This window comes from Pieris napi, chromosome 17 (genome assembly GCF_905475465.1).
Source record: "Pieris napi chromosome 17, ilPieNapi1.2, whole genome shotgun sequence".
Classification (NCBI taxonomy): Eukaryota; Metazoa; Arthropoda; class Insecta; order Lepidoptera; family Pieridae; genus Pieris; species Pieris napi.
Genome location: NC_062250.1, coordinates 9,617,549 through 9,638,470, shown reverse-complemented (window position 1 = coordinate 9,638,470; position 20,922 = coordinate 9,617,549). Strand labels below are relative to the sequence as shown.

The 20,922-nt window shown below is 36.0% G+C and overlaps 1 protein-coding gene and 2 long non-coding RNA genes across 3 annotated transcripts in view; all 3 read left to right on the top strand.

Moving 5' to 3' along the window:
* LOC125057916 (protein eva-1-like) overlaps positions 1-20,922 on the top strand; it is a 50,504-nt gene that overhangs the window by 11,658 nt on the left and 17,924 nt on the right. The window lies entirely within an intron of this gene.
* LOC125057928 lies at positions 7,428-8,265 on the top strand. Its single transcript, XR_007118285.1, has 2 exons — positions 7,428-8,121; positions 8,225-8,265. It is a non-coding gene; the product is annotated as an uncharacterized LOC125057928 (long non-coding RNA).
* Positions 11,208-12,558, top strand: LOC125057925. Its single transcript, XR_007118282.1, has 2 exons — positions 11,208-11,437; positions 12,529-12,558. It is a non-coding gene; the product is annotated as an uncharacterized LOC125057925 (long non-coding RNA).

Genomic DNA, 20,922 nt, shown 5'->3' with positions numbered 1-20,922 from the left:
TTCAAAATATAAACATACAATTTATAACATTCAGCAGTCCTTTATAGGCAACAGATTTCTGCATTTGGATTATTAATATCTATTTATAGTAAAGTTTTTGTGCCTAACAATAGCTCATTATTGGGTCTAAGAGATATTTGATATTAGACGATACTTTCGAAGTCCTTGTACAAGCAAGTGTTAATGGCGCTTATGAAAAAACTCATTAGTTCACATCATGTGGTAAAATCCACGACCTCCCAGTTGAGTATCGCACTCTACCAATTTAAAATATATAAAAAATATCATATACAATTTGCATACAAATATAATGATTTCAAGCGGCTGTATATTTTAAAATAGCATTCTAAGGGTTCGTTATAAACATATAAATTATAAACATACATCATTCCTGTTATAATTAGTATAATACCTAAGCGTACATACATAATTTATTTGTGAAAATCTTTTGTTTAAACCTGAGGTATTAATAAAAAATTTATTCGCTTGGAAATATTGCATCGGAAAATCTCCATACGGTAAACAAGTTCTCGTCTCATCTCTCTCAGAGGAATCCGTCGATAATAAAAATTGATCAAGTATGTTATAGTTGCGAGAACTATGGTTCCTTAGGAATTCGTATTTTATTTCATTTGAAACGTGATTAACGCAAATTTGGAAATGCATACAATTTCCGCGAACATAAAAAAAAACTTTAGAGGTGTCAAGGGACACCCGGATGGAACGAAATTCCTTTCGATTAATTTATATTTTAATTGGTATCATAACAGTATGATAGATTTTCTCGACACCAATGTTACTACGAAAAAAAAAGCCAACATCACGAGGTGTTCCCAGGCGGTCACCCATCCAAGTACTGACCTCGCCTGACGTTGCTTAACTTCGGTGATCGGACGAGAACCGGTGTATTACAATAGCAAATAGCAAAAAAGTGTCGTGACAACTTTTCGTAAGAATTTTTTCCGTCCAGCCCCCTTTCACAACGCGCGATAAGGAACTTCGTTCCAATATCTTATGCGGTAGGGACAGATAAACGATGTCCTTGTTATTCAATTATCAATTTTTTTTTATATAATAGGGGGGCAAACGAGCTTGCTGGACGACCAAAAAAGGCAGTCTTCGCAGCCTATGGAATTTTAGTGGGTGCGTTGCCGGCCTTTGAGGGAGTACACTCGATTTTTAAACATTTGGAGGTCGTATCTCTGAGGGAAGACCCCCACCGGAAGTCGATTCCACAGTTCGCTAGTTCGCAAAAGAAAATGCCTTGTGAAACGGACTGTGGAAGACCTCCAACCATCAAGATGATGATGGTGAAATTTAGAGGTCGTACGGCTCGTACGGTGTTGAAAAGAGGCAGGAGGGATCAACCCAAACAATACCAGATTATAGGTATAGAAATTGTAAGCAATCTACAATATTCTTTTATAAATCGTGATTCGTTATGGAATATCGTCATAGTCGTATAATAGTGACGGATCTGACGAGTAAATTTTACTTAGCAATTTCAAAATAATATAATCATGTTCGTTTTTGTCATAACTATTTTAATTCATATTTTGTTATTATGAAAATTGGCATACATGCAAACAAAAGGGTTTGTTTTGAAACAAAATAAAAATAATAACATTAAACAACACAGTTTTCTAGAAAAATCACATGTTTCTATCAAATCCCCCACTTTACCGACTGATTTATTTGAAATTTAAAACACATGGATTTTTTTAAATGTAGCCGTAATATTTAGTCAATGTAGTATCCAATAAAAAGTGGATTTTGGATTGTTTTTCAAATTCGACATTGTTCTACGATCTTATTGCTATAAAGGAACTATGGTTACATAAAAATATTTATTTATTTTATTACTTTACATTTGTACGTCAGTTTTAGAGGTTTTCCTTCAAATAAGCAGACGTTCAATAATTTGATAAAGTTAAATACATAGCAATATGTATTCACAAATTTTTTGTACAATGGATGGTTTAGGAGATATAGCTGTGTAAAAACGTGTTTTCACCCCTTTTCCCAAGATGGCGGCCGGGAGACAAGGGCGCCAATCCCACAAACATGGGTTTAAGCTTGTATTGACCCCCCCCTACATATTCCATAAATAAAATTGCGTTCTCTAACAAATGTTCTGTTTCGCCCTCAAATTGTAACATTTCAATGGATTATACAGAGTATCTCATATGATTCCGTTATTATTATCTATATATATAAAGGAAAGTCGTGTTTGTTACAACACTTATAACTCGAGATCGGCTGGACCGATGTTAGTTATGTCTTTTTTGATGGATTTTTCCCCACTCCGAATAGCAGAATAAGTAATAAAATATCGGATAAGTTATCGAATAACAATAAATAAATTAATTTTACGAATGCACACGGCATGTGGTGACATTTGTTGACAAAACTACGCATCATTTTACGTCGAATTCGTGTCACTTCAAGAAATTCCGAACTTGAGGTAAATGAGGAGATGCATAACCAGGCTTTGATCTTGATCGAAAACATGTGTTACCTCATCAAAAAATGTTGTAAAGCAGAAAGTGCTTTAACATGCAGTATCGCAATATTGGCGATAGAGAGAAGAGGCCTAATGTGTAAAACTGCCATTCTTCTTTTGCAATGGCAAGCAATAAAACATTTCTCTATTTGCAAAAAAAGTTATCTCCTTAATGAAATCCTAAAATAAGTTTAACTAAAGTAACAACGATATTATTATTAAGGCGGAACGAAGTTAGCCGGGTCAGCTAGTTATTAATAAAGCTTTATTTAATCCATACATACAACAATTGTTAGTTTATATTCCTTAATATTTTATTAGTATTAGTTAAGTTAATAAGTTTTAACAAAATTTAAGTTAGATTTTATTTATTATTTTTTATATCTGGTTTTTGTATGGCCCCTTTTAGGGTAAAAGCCTCCTCCATATTTTTCCATTTTTCTTTGTTCTGCGCAACATCCATCCAGTTTTCCCCCGCTAGTTCTACAATGTCATCTGTCCATCTTTTCCTTTGTCGTCCTATACGTCTCTTTCCAGTAGGTCCAGTCCATTTTGTTATTTCTAGTGTACATCTTTTATCCCGCGCTCTAGCAATATGACCTGCCCATTTCCATTTTAGCCTTAGAGCTTGTTCAAGTGCATCTGTAAGTTTGGTTTTTTTTACGGATTTCAACATTTTTTATTTTGTTTATTCTCCTCAACTTTAAGATGCTTCTTTCCATTGCATGCTGGCAAGACAGGATTTTTCTAGTTGTTTTCTTGCTGAAAACCCACGTTTGACTTGCGTATGTAAGACAATGATTCCGTTACGGAACACTAAAGCTAAGTGTATGTCAGAAAATTATGCAGATACAGTGGGGATTATTGATTACCACACGACCTAGCCTTAATACTTATTCCCTACATAGATGACCTACTTGTAAACGTATAAAAGATACTGAATAGCTCATTGTAAACAATACTGTTTTTTATAGAGATTCATTAGCTTGCCCATGAATTTATTGCTTTTTTGAATTTTTTATTGCCTTTTTTCTTTTTTATTGATGAGAGGAATCTAAAGTTCACACATTTCTTTCTGGAAAATAGGCGGCAAACCAAGCCTACGGGACAACCATAAAAGGCTATCGCAGAATATGGACCCCATTGTGGATACTTGCATTTAAGAGAGGAGCATGCTCTTTTTAAATAGTTATAGGGGGCCGTTCAAGTATAACGTAAGCAGATTTACTGCAATTTATTCCCCCTTTCTCTAGTCAGCAAAAGTATGCAAAGTTTTCAATAAGAATAAACATAAACGTATATTTTTTTTGTAGGAAATCTCAAAAATGCATTTCGTTTTCAAGCATAGAAAATGTGTATGTAATATGTGTATAAATATAGTTTAAAAAAACTATAAAACACGCTTTTAAAGCACATCAAACTAAAAAGTGAAAAATAATTCATAATTTAGGCTGAAATGGTAATGAACAAAAAATACTGGTTTTATTGTGATTATTTTTCCGACCCAAATATCGGCCAATAGAATTGCACCATTCGACGTCACGTGGTACAACCTACATGGTATTATACTGAAAAATTTTTGTGAAAATTTTCTCTGGTCGTTGCTTCAAGAAAAGTATTAAGTAGTTGTTTTATTCATTATGAAATTCTTATTTGTTAACTGTACATTTCGTCTCATGGTGCAATTCTATTGGCCGACATTTGGGTCGGAAAAATAATCCCCCGAATACCACACGAGCTTCAAAATTATCGGCCATTTCCCTCAAGGTTCCCTGCAAACAAATATAGTCGTCATGACGACTATAGTCGTCATGACGACTATATTAATTGTTTGCAACGAACCTATCGGGAAATACCCGATAATTTTGAAGCTCTTGTGGAAAAACGTGGGTTGCTCGATAGATGAAAAATATGGCACAGAGCGAATTTAATCGTATTGCTTTGTGGACTTAAAAAAATTTCATTGTTTTTTCGAGATAAACCTATGAAATTATTATATTGTCGCTGATTCTTTATAAGTGTACAAAGTTTGAATTAAATCTGTCCGTTTAAAGTGGGTCAAAATCGAGTCCGAAGGAGTTGGTTACATACATACAGGTGAAGCTAATATAAAGCGTGTAAAAAAAGTAAATAATTACTGTTGACGTAATCACCAAATAAGAAAATCAAAGTTGTACGTTTTTTACCAAAGTTAGCTGTTAGCTGATCTATAAATAAATGTTTAAAATTTATAATTTTTATTTAACTATCAAATTAACGTTATATTTTATGCTAATATCAATTTCAAATATATAGATAGCTTTAACAATAATAATCAATTTCAGATTACAATAAATTGAAGAATGGTAAAAGATTATGTGTGTCAGTGAGACGCTTTAATGTTCAACTTTTTCTTGTACATATATATGTAAGAAAAAGAACTTACATATATATGTAAGAAAAAGAACTTGCATAGCAGTTTTATTCATTAAATAAATAAAATTTTACTTAAATCTCCTCTTAATATCTACAAAATTGCATAAGATTGGTAAATTCTTTGTAATTTTCAAATAGCTTGTTTAAGGAGACGTTCAAAGTATGCACAACTTTGATTCATATTTTCTCACAAAGCTGTTTTAAATTTTAAACTATTTGGAATTAAAATTTTGTTTTCTTTTGCCTTAACCTTGTATTTTAAATGCGACTTCTTAACTGAGATTCCAAGGCTAAGAGACTGAGAAAATTTATTCATATGTTCATCTTAGACGCTTTAAGACTGATTTTAGTATAACTGGTCGCCTTTCATATGTAGACTTGTAAAAAGGCAAGTAATTAGATTTTTAATTAATTTAGAATAACTTGAAATAATGAAAGCTGTCAGCTGCTAATTATGTTCGGCACCTTTGGGCGATTGAATTCTGGTAACAAATTGAATGAATTAATAGTATTAAATCAGCCTAAATATAGAATGTTAATTGATTTTCTGTGTATTGTTTGAGATTTTCAAACTCCATACTAATTTTTTTTGTATTTTTTTATCGTTTTATAATCAAGTATTTATTTAAATAAACCCTAAACAATCAAATATACAGTATTAACAATTTTCTTAACCTACATAGTAATAATACATTAATTTAAAAAAAAAATAATTTAAAAGGTCCCTGTGTCAGAGTACCTTTAAAGCAGCATTTCCTCGCTGCATTGCGATAATTATTTGTTGAGCCAGGAAAGCATCAGCTCCCCCCCAAGGTCCAAGCCTTGACGTGGCGGGGGGGCTCTAGTACTTGGAGTGCAAGCCAGCACTTTAGGGAAGCTGATTGGACCGATGGGAAGGTTCTCAGTAGGCTTCTTTAAATAGAAGAAACTTGATGAACAACAGGCGCGTGAAGCACGTAGAAGTAGTGTTCTTTGCGTCATCTATTTTCGCACGTGGGATGGCCGGCTTGCAAAGCCAGCGTTTTTGGTGTATCATGTTATCTGGGGTGTAAGCCAGCACCTTGGGGAAATGTATCGACCGAACTTTTGTAGTAGCCTTTAAAGGCAAGAGGTGCGTTTTATTGCGTACGTGGGATGGCCAGCTTGTATAACTGGCGTTTGTGAATATCAAGAGCATTGCTCTTGGCACACTGTATTTGAAACTTGTGGAGTTGCCAGACTTCCATAGATCACGACCCCAGGTGGCGAAAAGGGGTCCTCGCACTCGCCCGCGGGGGTACCGGTTGGACTTCCGACATCCAACTGGCGTGGACCAAAACTGGTGGGCTCAGGGCGTGCCCCCGGTTCATTTTGAATCGGTAACGACCGGTGTTGAGCGCATATTTTTGCGTTGAGTTGGTTTCTTTTTACATTTGTAATGCTCAGTAGCTTCTGCATATTGTAGATGACCTTCTAGGTCAATGGCGCGACGGATCTGGTGACTGCGATAAGCAGTTTCTGGGTGGGTTTCGACTCTCCGTCGGGCAACCTGTTACCTCCGGCGTGTGTCGTTGTCATGTCTAGCGGCATGCTTGTGGCCAGGGGGGCTTGCCTTTATTGGCCGGCCCTGAGAGAAAGGAAAATCTCAATAAAAAACCCTTAAATTCCCGACATTGGGGCGCCTTGTAGGTTTTGCGCGGTGTCGGTTACCTGTATTTACAGGTGGCTGGTGAGTAAAGTCAGTCGCTAGCGGCCAGCCCTCGGATACCACCCGTCCTCCGAGTGGTATAAGGGTTACCTAGGTGCAGGGGGCACCACCTGGGTGGACTGTGTATTTCCCCCATGGAAAATAATTTATGAAATGACAACAATAAATAATCTAATAAACAAAAAAAACAAATCAAAAGAAGATGTTAGTGTGGAGATGCCGTGTGATGCGGCTGAGCAGGAGGCTGGAGTGGCAACGGCGGGCGATCAGTTTGTTTTGCCAGCGCCCCCCAGTGATATTATGTTGGAGTGCCCTGAGATGTCGGATTCTTCCACATACTCAGGTGTTGAAGCAAGGGAGTCTTTGACAGTTTCATCGCGGTTTTGGAGCTCCCGGAAGCGTTTCAGAGAAGTCGCTGACACTGATTCAGATATCGCTAGAGAGGCGACTTCAAAGATAACGCGGCGTAAAGGCAGAGGTCGGCCATCCACTAAGGGCGAGAATGTGGATCCGGTTCCTGCTAATAAATCTGCCAAGTTGAAAGAAACTAGAGCTGAGAAAAAGGCTCGCGAGGAAGAAGAGCTTTTGGCCTTGGAAATTAAAGCTCGAGAAACACAATGTACTCTATCTTCTGTCTTGGTGTCGGAACAGGGCGAGGATATGTCATTGGATTTAGTAAAGAGGATTGAGGCTAGCCTGGGAGTTGTTGAAAAGGTCGCCACAAAATCGTCCAATATCAAAGGACAATGGGTCCATATGGCTAAAAATGCCATTGCGGACATGCGGAAGGATATTGGGGTGCTTGCTAAACGTTCAGCCCTGCGATTCTGTAACTCACTGTTAATCCGTGAGTCCACTACGCAGTAACAGCGCTCCCTTCGTCACTGACGTAATTTTTGGAATCTCATGGTATTCTGTTAAGAAATTTTACATTACGTCTTGATAAGTGGAGGCAGGTAACCTAGTAAGTTGTTGTCTATTAATATCGTGACAATTGACTCATTTTATTTTATAAAAAGAGTAAATTGTCAAAATTTTCATCATACATAAACAAAATATTTTTAATAAAACAAAATAGAGAACAAAATGGTCGACGTTTGAAATAAAATTAATAATATTAAAAAAAAGATAAACTGCCCTGCGATTCTGTAACTCGCTTCACACACTCTCAGCGCTGAGTTTTGCTGTCAAATCGTTCGTTTCGGTGTCATGTTACAATTTGGTATTCTGTTAAACAATAACCGCGACAAAAGCGCCGCTCAAATAAGATTGTTCACATTTGGAACTAAAATTTGGCACTGCTACACTTACGCTCCAAAATTGTTGGTATTTGGTATTCTGATACATACCATTTGACATCTCATCTCATTTAAATGTACATTTTGTACGTCAAATTAAAAGTTGCTCTTCCCTCGCTGAAAACGTCATTTACCAGTGAGTTAGCCATTTTTAGCGAAGTTAAAACTTGTTTTATGTGAAAATATTCTAACATAGGACAATCTATATGTATCTTGGGGTAAGTTTATAAAATAATATTTATCAATACAGCATTATTTTACGAAAAAAATTATATATATAAACATTAAGCTTCGTGAAATTGAACTTTGTTATTGTTACAGAAGGCCCGTTTCCACTTTTAAAGTTTAAACCTCTATTTCAAGAAATAAATGATGTAATCCATTAAAAAATACTTAATATAATATCTATAGATGGCGAAGAAAATGTAGGCACGAAACGACCAATTGGTTTCTCGGCGTTGGTTATTATCGCTTTTTTCCAATACTCAAGAAATTATATGGTATTGACGAAACCTAGAACATATGCTGCTGAGATGAACGAAGAGTCTAGTAAATACTAAATAGATGATCTAAGGTAAACATTTTGATTACTTTAGCATTAAAAATATAATTTTTATCCAAGAACCAATTTTTCGATGCAGTCTTGATCATGTCTTGTCTCCAGCAGAGATAAGTCGAACAAAAAACGATAAATAAGATAGGTAAATATTGTAATATATTTGTATTTTTCTACTATACTAAAATTATAAATCTAATAATTTCAGAGATCCCCAAATGTTCAAAATTCCTGATAGAAAAATACATTCTGCCTTTGAAGAAGAAGAATATTACATGTGTATCATACAACAAGGCCCCTGGATATAAAAAGACACAATAGTGCAGACATTTTCAAATTATTGAATTTCGACTATCCTTCAATTTATAATAAATGATAACACAGTACAATTTCGGTTCCTATATTTTTATAAAATATATTGATATAACATTAAGGTTTTGGATAAAAACATTATTCTGCTTTACACAAGTATGAAATACCATCATTACATACATGATGGTTTAAGTACTTATTAAGCATTTTTAAATTTATCGTTCATAACTATTACTTTTTACAAACTAATTAGAAAATATATTAAAATAAATATATTAATCTACAAAATAAAGTAGATGTTATTGATTAGCTCTATGTGAGGCTGTGTTTTAATTAGTTTTTATTATACTTAAGTTTGTTTTACTGAAAGTTATTTTGTAGTGTGTTAAAAGTTTACTATAATCATTAAATTAAATGTTTAAAGTTATTATATTGTTCTTTTATTCACCTATAAAGTAACATGGCTTATATATTTTTCATTTCGGCTTAGCTATGTATTTAACTCGGTTACTACGTTTTCTATAGGCAGTCATTAAATAAGTGGTAGATTTAATTAATCATTTTATTAATATAATATTATTAGATACAAAAAAAAATATTATGAAGTACACAATTATCTTAAACACGGTAATACAATTTTTCATATAAAAATCATAGTTGTCCAAACTGCATTCAAAATAGATTAGTGGTCTCGGTTTAATATCTCTTCTTAACATTTCAATAATTGGTCATTTTCTTCCTCATTCTTGACAACTACCACTGATGGCTGTAATACAATGATTATCTGTTAAAATTGTAAATAGGAAAATGTGGTAGGTCACTGTACTGACACAATAATATTGCATAGCAATTTAATTATTGTAAAGTTAAGGTAAATAGTAAAAAAACTTGCATAAAACACACAAAAACTTATATATGGGATATCTTTGTATTTCTAAGTAAAGTATCTTAAAAACATGTTTGATAATATTATAACTAAGCCAAATATTATTAAAAGTTTTATGGTAACAAGGCTTAGTAATTTCGCACAGTATTTGATTCAGTACTATGAATAAAAAAAATCTTGAGCAAACCTATATTTAGACTCAAAAATCCAAATCCAAGTATGTACTTTAAAAACAATTATTTATTAATGAAACAAATCCAAGACCCATAAAGGGTATGTTTAGTTTTAAAGTGTAGTCAGCAGCAATAACTATCTTTTGATTGCTTCATTAAATAAGTTATGGCAATGTTGTTTCCAACATTTAAAATTAACGTTGATCACTTGAAATGGTATGAATTTGAGCTTATATATTTGATCCAACATACCTAACATGATTATTTATACTTGTATTCTGAAATCTGAACAATTAAATTAAATTCAACTTGATCAGTTAAAATTAATACTTCTTATATTTCATGAATGGAATTTGAAGTTAGGAAACCTAAAAATATTTTTTTATTTGACATTTTTAACCAACAATTTCATTATTCTTTACAATGTCGCTTCGATTTAACCTATTACATTTGACTTCAAATTTGCCATCAAACAAACAAACTTTGTTAACTGTTTTACTAGTCACTACTTATTCCTATTTATTTACTATGATAGTTATTATATTTCTAAAATAGTTTTAATAGAATTCAGTTTTTATGAGTGTTAGTAAAAACATAGGTAATATTGTTGTTGTGTGTTTGACCTCTGAATCACTTAAAAAGGTTGCAATAGTAGTTTCATGGCATCTAAAAAGTACCAACACTTGCACTTACACAAATGAATAAATATATAAACACTAATTTTTCTTCTTTATAGATAGGTACCCTTTTATTTTATAATTACACAACAAAATATTATATGAAAACATTGGTATTAACCTTGGTTACCTTTAGTAACATTTTGAAAAATTAAAACACCTATCCATCCTGTTTACTTTGAATCCGTAGCCCATTTGCTGAGAGAATCACTTTTAGCGTGACATCATCTTTTATCTTTTTGTTAAGATAATATTCTTAAATTTTTTACAATATATCCAGATGTTAGGTATCCCTTGTTTCGTGCTGAAACATAATTAATATTTTTAAGTTTCTGTCGGTTTATCTTTTTTTTTAATTCAAACGTCGACCTTTTTGTTTTATTAAAAATATTTTGTTTATGTATGATGAAAATTTTGACAATTAACTCTTTTTATAAAATAAAATGAGTCAATTGTCACGATATTAATAGACAACAACTCACTAGGTTACCTCCCTCCACTTATCAAGACGTAATGTAAAATTTATTAACAGAATACCATGAGATTCCAAAAATTACGTCAGTGACGAAGGGAGCGCTGTTACTGCGTAGTGGACTCACGGAATAACTATTATTTTATAAAAAGAGTTAATTGTCAAAATTTTCATCATACATAAACAAAATATTTTTAATAAAACAAAATGGTCGACGTTTGAATTAAAAAAAAAGATAAACCGACAGAAACTTAAAAATATTAATTATGTTTCAGCACGAAACAAGGGATACCTAACATCTGGATATATTGTAAAAAATTTAAGAATATTATCTTAACAAAAAGATAAAAGATGATGTCACGCTAAAAGTGATTCTCTCAGCAAATGGGCTACGGATTCAAAGTAAACAGGATGGATAGGTGTTTTAAATTTTCAAAATGTTACTAAAGGTAACCAAGGTTAATACCAATGTTTTCATATAATATTTTGTTGAGTAATTATAAAATAAAAGGGTACCTATCTATAAAGAAGAAAAATTAGTGTTTATATATTTATTCATTTGTGTAAGTGCAAGTGTTGGTACTTTTTAGATGCCATGAAACTACTATTGCAACCTTTTTAAGTGATTCAGAGGTCAAACACACAACAACAATATTACCTATGTTTTTACTAACACTCATAAAAACTGAATTCTATTAAAACTATTTTAGAAATATAATAACTATCATAGTAAATAAATAGGAATAAGTAGTGACTAGTAAAACAGTTAACAAAGTTTGTTTGTTTGATGGCAAATTTGAAGTCAAATGTAATAGGTTAAATCGAAGCGACATTGTAAAGAATAATGAAATTGTTGGTTAAAAATGTCAAATAAAAAAATATTTTTAGGTTTCCTAACTTCAAATTCCATTCATGAAATATAAGAAGTATTAATTTTAACTGATCAAGTTGAATTTAATTTAATTGTTCAGATTTCAGAATACAAGTATAAATAATCATGTTAGGTATGTTGGATCAAATATATAAGCTCAAATTCATACCATTTCAAGTGATCAACGTTAATTTTAAATGTTGGAAACAACATTGCCATAACTTATTTAATGAAGCAATCAAAAGATAGTTATTGCTGCTGACTACACTTTAAAACTAAACATACCCTTTATGGGTCTTGGATTTGTTTCATTAATAAATAATTGTTTTTAAAGTACATACTTGGATTTGGATTTTTGAGTCTAAATATAGGTTTGCTCAAGATTTTTTTTAATCATAGTACTGAATCAAATACTGTGCGAAATTACTAAGCCTTGTTACCATAAAACTTTTAATAATATTTGGCTTAGTTATAATATTATCAAACATGTTTTTAAGATACTTTACTTAGAAATACAAAGATATCCCATATATAAGTTTTTGTGTGTTTTATGCAAGTTTTTTTACTATTTACCTTAACTTTACAATAATTAAATTGCTATGCAATATTATTGTGTCAGTACAGTGACCTACCACATTTTCCTATTTACAATTTTAACAGATAATCATTGTATTACAGCCATCAGTGGTAGTTGTCAAGAATGAGGAAGAAAATGACCAATTATTGAAATGTTAAGAAGAGATATTAAACCGAGACCACTAATCTATTTTGAATGCAGTTTGGACAACTATGATTTTTATATGAAAAATTGTATTACCGTGTTTAAGATAATTGTGTACTTCATAATATTTTTTTTTGTATCTAATAATATTATATTAATAAAATGATTAATTAAATCTACCACTTATTTAATGACTGCCTATAGAAAACGTAGTAACCGAGTTAAATACATAGCTAAGCCGAAATGAAAAATATATAAGCCATGTTACTTTATAGGTGAATAAAAGAACAATATAATAACTTTAAACATTTAATTTAATGATTATAGTAAACTTTTAACACACTACAAAATAACTTTCAGTAAAACAAACTTAAGTATAATAAAAACTAATTAAAACACAGCCTCACATAGAGCTAATCAATAACATCTACTTTATTTTGTAGATAAATATATTTATTTTAATATATTTTCTAATTAGTTTGTAAAAAGTAATAGTTATGAACGATAAATTTAAAAAAGCTTAATAAGTACTTAAACCATCATGTATGTAATGATGGTATTTCATACTTGTGTAAAGCAGAATAATGTTTTTATCCAAAACCTTAATGTTATATCAATATATTTTATAAAAATATAGGAACCGAAATTGTACTGTGTTATCATTTATTATAAATTGAAGGATAGTCGAAATTCAATAATTTGAAAATGTCTGCACTATTGTGTCTTTTTATATCCAGGGGCCTTGTTGTATGATACACATGTAATATTCTTCTTCTTCAAAGGCAGAATGTATTTTTCTATCAGGAATTTTGAACATTTGGGGATCTCTGAAATTATTAGATTTATAATTTTAGTATAGTAGAAAAATACAAATATATTACAATATTTACCTATCTTATTTATCGTTTTTTGTTCGACTTATCTCTGCTGGAGACAAGACATGATCAAGACTGCATCGAAAAATTGGTTCTTGGATAAAAATTATATTTTTAATGCTAAAGTAATCAAAATGTTTACCTTAGATCATCTATTTAGTATTTACTAGACTCTTCGTTCATCTCAGCAGCATATGTTCTAGGTTTCGTCAATACCATATAATTTCTTGAGTATTGGAAAAAAGCGATAATAACCAACGCCGAGAAACCAATTGGTCGTTTCGTGCCTACATTTTCTTCGCCATCTATAGATATTATATTAAGTATTTTTTAATGGATTACATCATTTATTTCTTGAAATAGAGGTTTAAACTTTAAAAGTGGAAACGGGCCTTCTGTAACAATAACAAAGTTCAATTTCACGAAGCTTAATGTTTATATATATAATTTTTTTCGTAAAATAATGCTGTATTGATAAATATTATTTTATAAACTTACCCCAAGATACATATAGATTGTCCTATGTTAGAATATTTTCACATAAAACAAGTTTTAACTTCGCTAAAAATGGCTAACTCACTGGTAAATGACGATTTCAGCGAGGGAAGAGCAACTTTTAATTTGTCAATTGTCGTACAAAATGTACATTTAAGTGAGATGAGATGTCAAATGGTATGTATCAGAATACCAAATACCAACAATTTTGGAGCGTAAGTGTAGCAGTGCCAAATTTTAGTTCCAAATGTTAACAATCTCATTTGAGCGGCGCTTTTGTCGCGGTTATTGTTTAACAGAATACCAAATTGTAACATGACACCGAAACGAACGATTTGACAGCAAAAATCAGCGCTGAGGGTGTGTGAAGTGAGTTACAGAATCGCAGGGCAGTTTCTGAGGAAACTCGATCTCTGCGTGATGACAACGAGCGCCTCAAAAAGCAAATTGAGATACTCCAGCAGGATATGACGGATCTTCGGAAACATGTTGGAGTTAATTCAAAGGAGCCACCGCTCACTCCTTCTCTCCTCGAGGAGTTTGAGGCAAATCTGATGCGCCGTATCGGGGATAGATTAAATGCACGGTTTGAGAGTCTAGAGCCTAGGCTTAATCCTGCACCTGTATTAAGACCTTCTCTAGCCGCGGACCGACGCAAGGTCGTTGGGCCCCCTAGATTTGAGTCAGGTCAATCCCAGGATAATAGACAGGTGAATAGTAGAAGCTTGATGCAAGCAGCATCTACTGCTTTGCCCCAAGGACCATCCTCTATTTCAAAAAAGAAGAAAAATAAAAGAATTGCAGGAGAGGAAATATTGGCCATTGAAAAGGTATCTGCTATTACTCAGCCCTCGCCTCTGCAATCGGCTTCCAACCTTTCTAAGGAACATTGGTTGATTGTTGGGAAAAGAAAGAAAAGGAAAAGGAAGAAAAGGGAAAGGTCAGGTGCTGTGTTAGCTCAACCAACTGTAACAGGTTTTCAGGCACCAGTTAAAAAGCCAAGACTGCGTACTCCCCGAACAGCTGCTGTTGTTGTAACTGTCCCGGCGGAAATTCAGAAAAAAGGCGTAACATATGCGGAGGCTATTAAAGAAGCGAAAGGCCAGATTAGGCTAGAAGAGTTGGGAATTGAAGCAGTTAGGTTTAGACGTGCCGCAACTGGTGCTGCCATTATACAAGTCACTGGTGAAGGTGGAGGAGATAAAGCAGATGTTTTGGCTAAAAAATTAAGGGAGTTGTATGGTACGAAGGGCATCCTTGTATCGAGGCCTGTTAAATCTGTTGAGGTAAGAGTATCAGGCTTAGACGATTCTGTTACTGCTGACGAAGTAAAATTCGCTGTGTGTAAAAAAGGGGAGTGCTCATCCGATCATGTTAGAGTTGGCGAAGTTCGTCAGGATAAGTCAGGTCTCTTTGCGGTGTGGGTGAAATGCCCGGTGGAAGCTGCAAAGAAATTGTCTGAAGGTCGCCTGCTTGTAGGCTGGACTTCAGCTAGGGTGACGGTGCTGCAACAACGAGAACTTAGGTGCTTCCGCTGTTTGCAAGCTGGTCATGTTGCAGCTCGTTGTACGGCGGAAATAGACCGTAGTAAGTCTTGTTACCGGTGTGGCCAGCCAGGCCATCGTGCTTCTGTTTGTTCATCCAAACCACAATGTCCTCTGTGTATTGCGGCAGGTAAAACAGCTGATCATCGACTGGGGGGGAAAGCTTGTACGGCTCCCAGTCAAAAGATGCCGAGAAGATTCAACACGAAGGTTTCAGTAGAACCAACCTTAAGCGGTGACATAATGGAGACCCAAGAAATTGTAATAAGTTAGTATGGATCTACGCTTTATTCAATCTAACCTGAACCACTGTGCAAGTGCTCAAGATCTTTTAATTCAGAGTTTGACACAGTGGATCGTTAATATAGGGATTGTTTCAGAACCATACATGGTTCCAGATAAAAACAACTGGGTCGGTGACCGTGATGGTCTTGTTGCGGTTTTTATAAATGATGTCAACTTGCTGTCAGTTGCTTCTACAATGCAGGGTAGAGGTTGCGTTGCTTTAAAAATTGGCAGAATTGCAGTTATTGGTGTTTATTTTTCCCCAAATAAAACGCTTGCTGAATTTGAAACGTTTTTGTCCGAACTGGGCTGTCTGGTTTCATGGTGTCGACCCCTCGATCTTATAGTCGCTGGAGATTTCAATGCTAAATCTACAGTGTGGGGGTCTCCAGTATCTGACGAACGTGGTGACGCTTTGTTGGATTGGCTAGCAACTCAAAATTTAGTGTTACTGAATCGGGGTAATGTTCAGACTTGTGTACGTATGAATGGTGGCTCTATTGTGGACGTTACTTTTTCAAGTCCTGCTCTTGCAAGTCGTGTTTATGGATGGAGGGTGTTGTCAGAAGTTGAAACTTTATCGGACCACAAGTACATTCGTTTTGATATCCTCGATTCCACTGTAAGCTTACCGGGTCCTGCTCCATCTGAGATAGGTCCTAGATGGTCCCGAAAATATCTAGACAAAGATGCGCTTACCGAGGTATCCTTAGTAGAAGCTTGGAATCCCAAACCTTCAAATTTTACAATTGATTCTGAGGTAGAATGGTTTAGGGACTCACTGACTCGTATCAGTAACGTTGCTATGCCCCGGATCGGTCCCATCTCACCCAAGCAAAGCGTCTATTGGTGGTCATCTGAACTAGCCCGACTACGAATGGAGTGTGTTAAGGCGCGTCGCCGTTACACGCGTTTTAGAAGAAGGCATCTCAGTTATCGTGATCCGGACGAAGAGGCAAGTTTATATACTTCTTATCAAGAAGCAAAAAGGGCTCTTCGGTTAGAAATAGCTGAAGCAAAGGATAGGGCATGGAAGGAGCTCCTGAACTCTTTGGATCGTGATCCTTGGGGGCGACCGTACAATATTGTCATGAGTAAACTCCGTCCCTGGAGGCCGCCGCTAACATCCACAATGGAGCCGACGTTTCTGGTGATGGTTGTTACATCGTTGTTTCCTTGTGATTCTACTCCTTTTATTAATGTTGACTTCGATCATTCAGAAGATATTCCTGAGGTGTCAGAGGGTGAGTTAGGGGCTGGTGTTTTAAAATTCAAAACAAAAAAACCGCTCCTGGTCCAGATGGATTGCATGGAACGGTTTGGGCGCAATCTCTTAATAATGGCTTATTTAACAGATTTCGAGATCTCCTTTCTGATCTTTTGAGGAAAGGCATATTCCCTAATAGCTGGAAAGTTGGACAATTGCTTCTTCTTAGGAAGTTCGGGAAACCGGTAGATTCACCTTCGGCCTATCGACCTATTGTTTTACTTCCTGAGGTGGGCAAACTGTTTGAGCGAATAATTGTCTCGCGCCTCGAGAAGCATCTTCAGACTATTGGTCCAAATCTGTCTGATACTCAATTCGGTTTTCGGCGTGGTCGCTCTACAATTGACGCTTTAGCTAAGTTAAGGGACTTGTGCGAAGAAACTGTCTCTGGGGGTGGGGTTGTGTTGGCGGTTTCGCTAGATATTGCGAATGCGTTCAATACTATTCCCTGGAGAGCGATTATGGATGGTCTCCTTTATCATGGTGTGCCTGTGTACTTACGTCACGTAGTAGGAACTTATCTCTCTGATCGATCGATCATTTATCCAAGTCGGGAAGGTTGGAGATGCTATCAGGTTCGATGTGGAGTTCCACAGGGGTCTGTTCTTGGGCCCCTTTTGTGGAACATTGGATTTGATGCAGTCCTTCGAGGTAGACTGATGCCAGGAGTAGGTTTAATATGTTATGCGGATGATACACTTGTGACGGCCAAGGGATGTAATTATCAGGAGGCGAGTTTGTTAGTTACTGCTGGAGTGGAAGAAGTAGTGACTCGTATAAGACAACTTGGTCTTCGAGTCGCTAGGAGGTCACCACCTAGAGGCGCTGAGATAATAGTGGTTGGTGTTCATATGGCATTAAAGTCGACGTTGAAATACCTCGGGTTGGTTCTTGACGCCCGATGGACTTTCAAGGCTCATTTTGCTGCCCTGGAACCCAAGCTTGATTCAACTGCAATGGCATTGGGTCGTATAATGCCAAATATCGGTGGGCCAGGCGGGGGCTGTAGGCTCCTTTATGCTGGAGTGGTGCGTGCAAAGGCGCTTTATGGGTGTCCGATATGGGCAGATAAGTTGTCTTTTTACAACAAGGCTTTACTGAGACGATCACAGCGTAAAGTTGCCATAAGAATTGCTAGGGCATACCGTACCGTATCCTGTGACGCGGCATGTGTCATAGCCGCCACTCCGCCTTGGCATTTGGAAGCTTTGGCTTTGGGTGAAATTTTTTGGAGACGAGCTGAAGCCAGGAGTGGTGGTTTTGACCCACCTCTGGAGGTAGTCAAGGTCTGGAAGGAGGAGTATCGCCGCCTAATTTTGCTAGAATGGAGAGATGAGTTAAGTGAATGTCGGTTTGGTTTACAAACCGTTGATCATATTCGTCCCTTCTTGAAACACTGGGTGGACCGACGGTGGGGATCGCTTTCCTATCGGCTCGTTCAGGTTCTCTCTGGGCATGGATGCTTTGGGAGTTACCTGCATCGAATCGTTGGGAGAGAGGCGACACCTGCTTGTCATCATTGTGACTGTAGAGAGGATACGGTGAGGCACACTGTTGAGGAGTGTCCGGCTTGGGACGGCTTTCGCTCGGTCCTTGCTGATAGCATTGTTGGCAATCTGTCGCTTCCACTAATTATCCAAAGAATGGTGGAAGCTGACAATGACGGCCCATGGAATGCCTTCAAGGCTTTTTGTGAGGCCGTCATGACTGAGAAAGAGAATGCGGAGCGTCAGCGCGAAAACAATTCTGATGCTCCGCCGGTAAGAAAACGACGACTGGGACAGCGACGCCGTGCTTTCGCACGTCTGCCCTAAGTTAAGATGCTGATGATTTGTTCGTGGGAGGAGTCACGTTGATATTGTGGCATTCGCGTTTGGCGGGGGTAAGGATAGGGCACAGCTGTTACCTGCCTCCGCCCTTTGGCGAGCCGAAGGCATCCGTCAGGTTTTAGTGGGTAGGTGTGTAAATATTATGTCTGAGTCCCACATAATCCCTGCTGGAGTAAAATTCAGCAGGGATATGCGTAAAAGCATTTCCTGACGTTAAAAAAAAAAAAAAAAAAAAACGAAAGCATCAGCTCTGGGGTCACCACAAGGGTGCACTTGAACTATTAGCTTTTTAGCGTATTTTGGTTAGGCCAACTAGTTGAAACATCTACTTTCGCAAAACACGTAGTAGACTACTACTAAGTAGTTTTTGAGTTAGAATCGTTAAAAGCATACAAATCTATCCTATTGGGACTGCCATGATTTTGCAGTGCCTCGGGCGTAATTCTGCGTACGCTTGACGACTAACGCTGGCCATAGATGGACCGCATGTTGCGAGCCGACTGCTGTAGAGCGGTCGCGTTGATTTCGTACACGACTGCAACACGACCGCATTATGCAGTCGACTACGACTGCTTGGAGCAGTTGTGTTCGACCGCAAAATAATTCTGATGCGAGTTCATTTCCAAGATGGATTTCGATGAAGAAACACTGCTACTTGTACTACTATTACGCAAGCGTAGGCGTAGAAGACACCGTAGTATGTAGGAGCGTACAATTCTACAATCAAGAAACGAACGGATTGACACTTAGCGGGGAGTGGGGAGGGAGTGGCGCGCGGTCGTCAGCAACCGCTTGTCCGTGTATGGTGGGTCCGGCAGCTCTAAGCAGTCGACCGCACGGCGAAACTCGACCGCAAAGCGACTGCTCTGACCGCTCAAGAACTGCTCGAGTGGTCCGTGTATTGCGGATATGAATTTAGTATGGAAACTGCAGATCGCCGTGCGGCGACCGCTCTAGAACAGTCGGACTCGGCTGTGTACGCGTGGGCTGTTTATTTATTTCATTTTAAATTTATTTCTATTGGCTGCTGTTGTTGGTACTAAAACTAGTTTTACTACTTTCTAACTAAAATGGATCTGTGTTATGTATGAATACATTATTATCAATGTTTATAATATTACTATGGACCAGCATTTAGGAAGGGGATTTGGCTAATTTGCTAAAATGGCGACAGATGCTAACTCTTTATTCTCTGCTAATAAGAATATATTTTTTTATTCTTATTTATTTATAAAAGCTTGCCAACGTTCGGCACACTGATACATTGATAAAAGAAAAATTTAATACAATTTTTAATGTGTCAAGCACTTACAGGCAAACATAGCATATAAGAAATAATAAAAATAAATTAAACAAAACAATAATATATTTTAAATAAACATTAAACGAAAATTGCTCTTAATGTGTGAGGGGAGCAACTATGGATATCCAGATCCAGCTCGTTTAACAGAATGCTCAATGGACGACTCATTGGTCTAGTGGTTAATACCCCTGACTGCGAATCCATGGGTCCCGGGTTCGATCCTCGGCTGAGACGTACATCGATGTGATGAGCATTTGGTGTTGTACTCAGGTCTTGGGTGTTTAAATATGTATTTATATGTCTATCTATCTATAATATGTATGTATATCCGTTGCCTAGTACCCATAACACCAGCTTCACCAGCTTAGCATGGGACTAGGTTAATTCGTGTGAATTGTCTTTATAAAAAAAAAAACTGGACATCGGTGAATTTTGGCCAAAACGCGTTCTCCAGAAAGGAGGGACAAATGGGATAATGGGATGTCTGGGATATCTACTGGGTACACGAAATTTAAATTTTGTTAAAATGTTGGGGATTCTTCTAATCAAATGTGAGTTCAATTAAATGCATACTGTAATATTTTTATTAGCTAGGCAGCCCAATTATATGTAGCCTTCTCACATGTAGGTCAACTAAGACTTTTGTGTTTTTAAAACTGAGAGTGGGGTCAAGAGATTCATGAATATTTTCTTTTCCATTAATTTTATATGGTAGCTTAATTTTGTTATCGTAACAAATTGTTCAAGATTTTG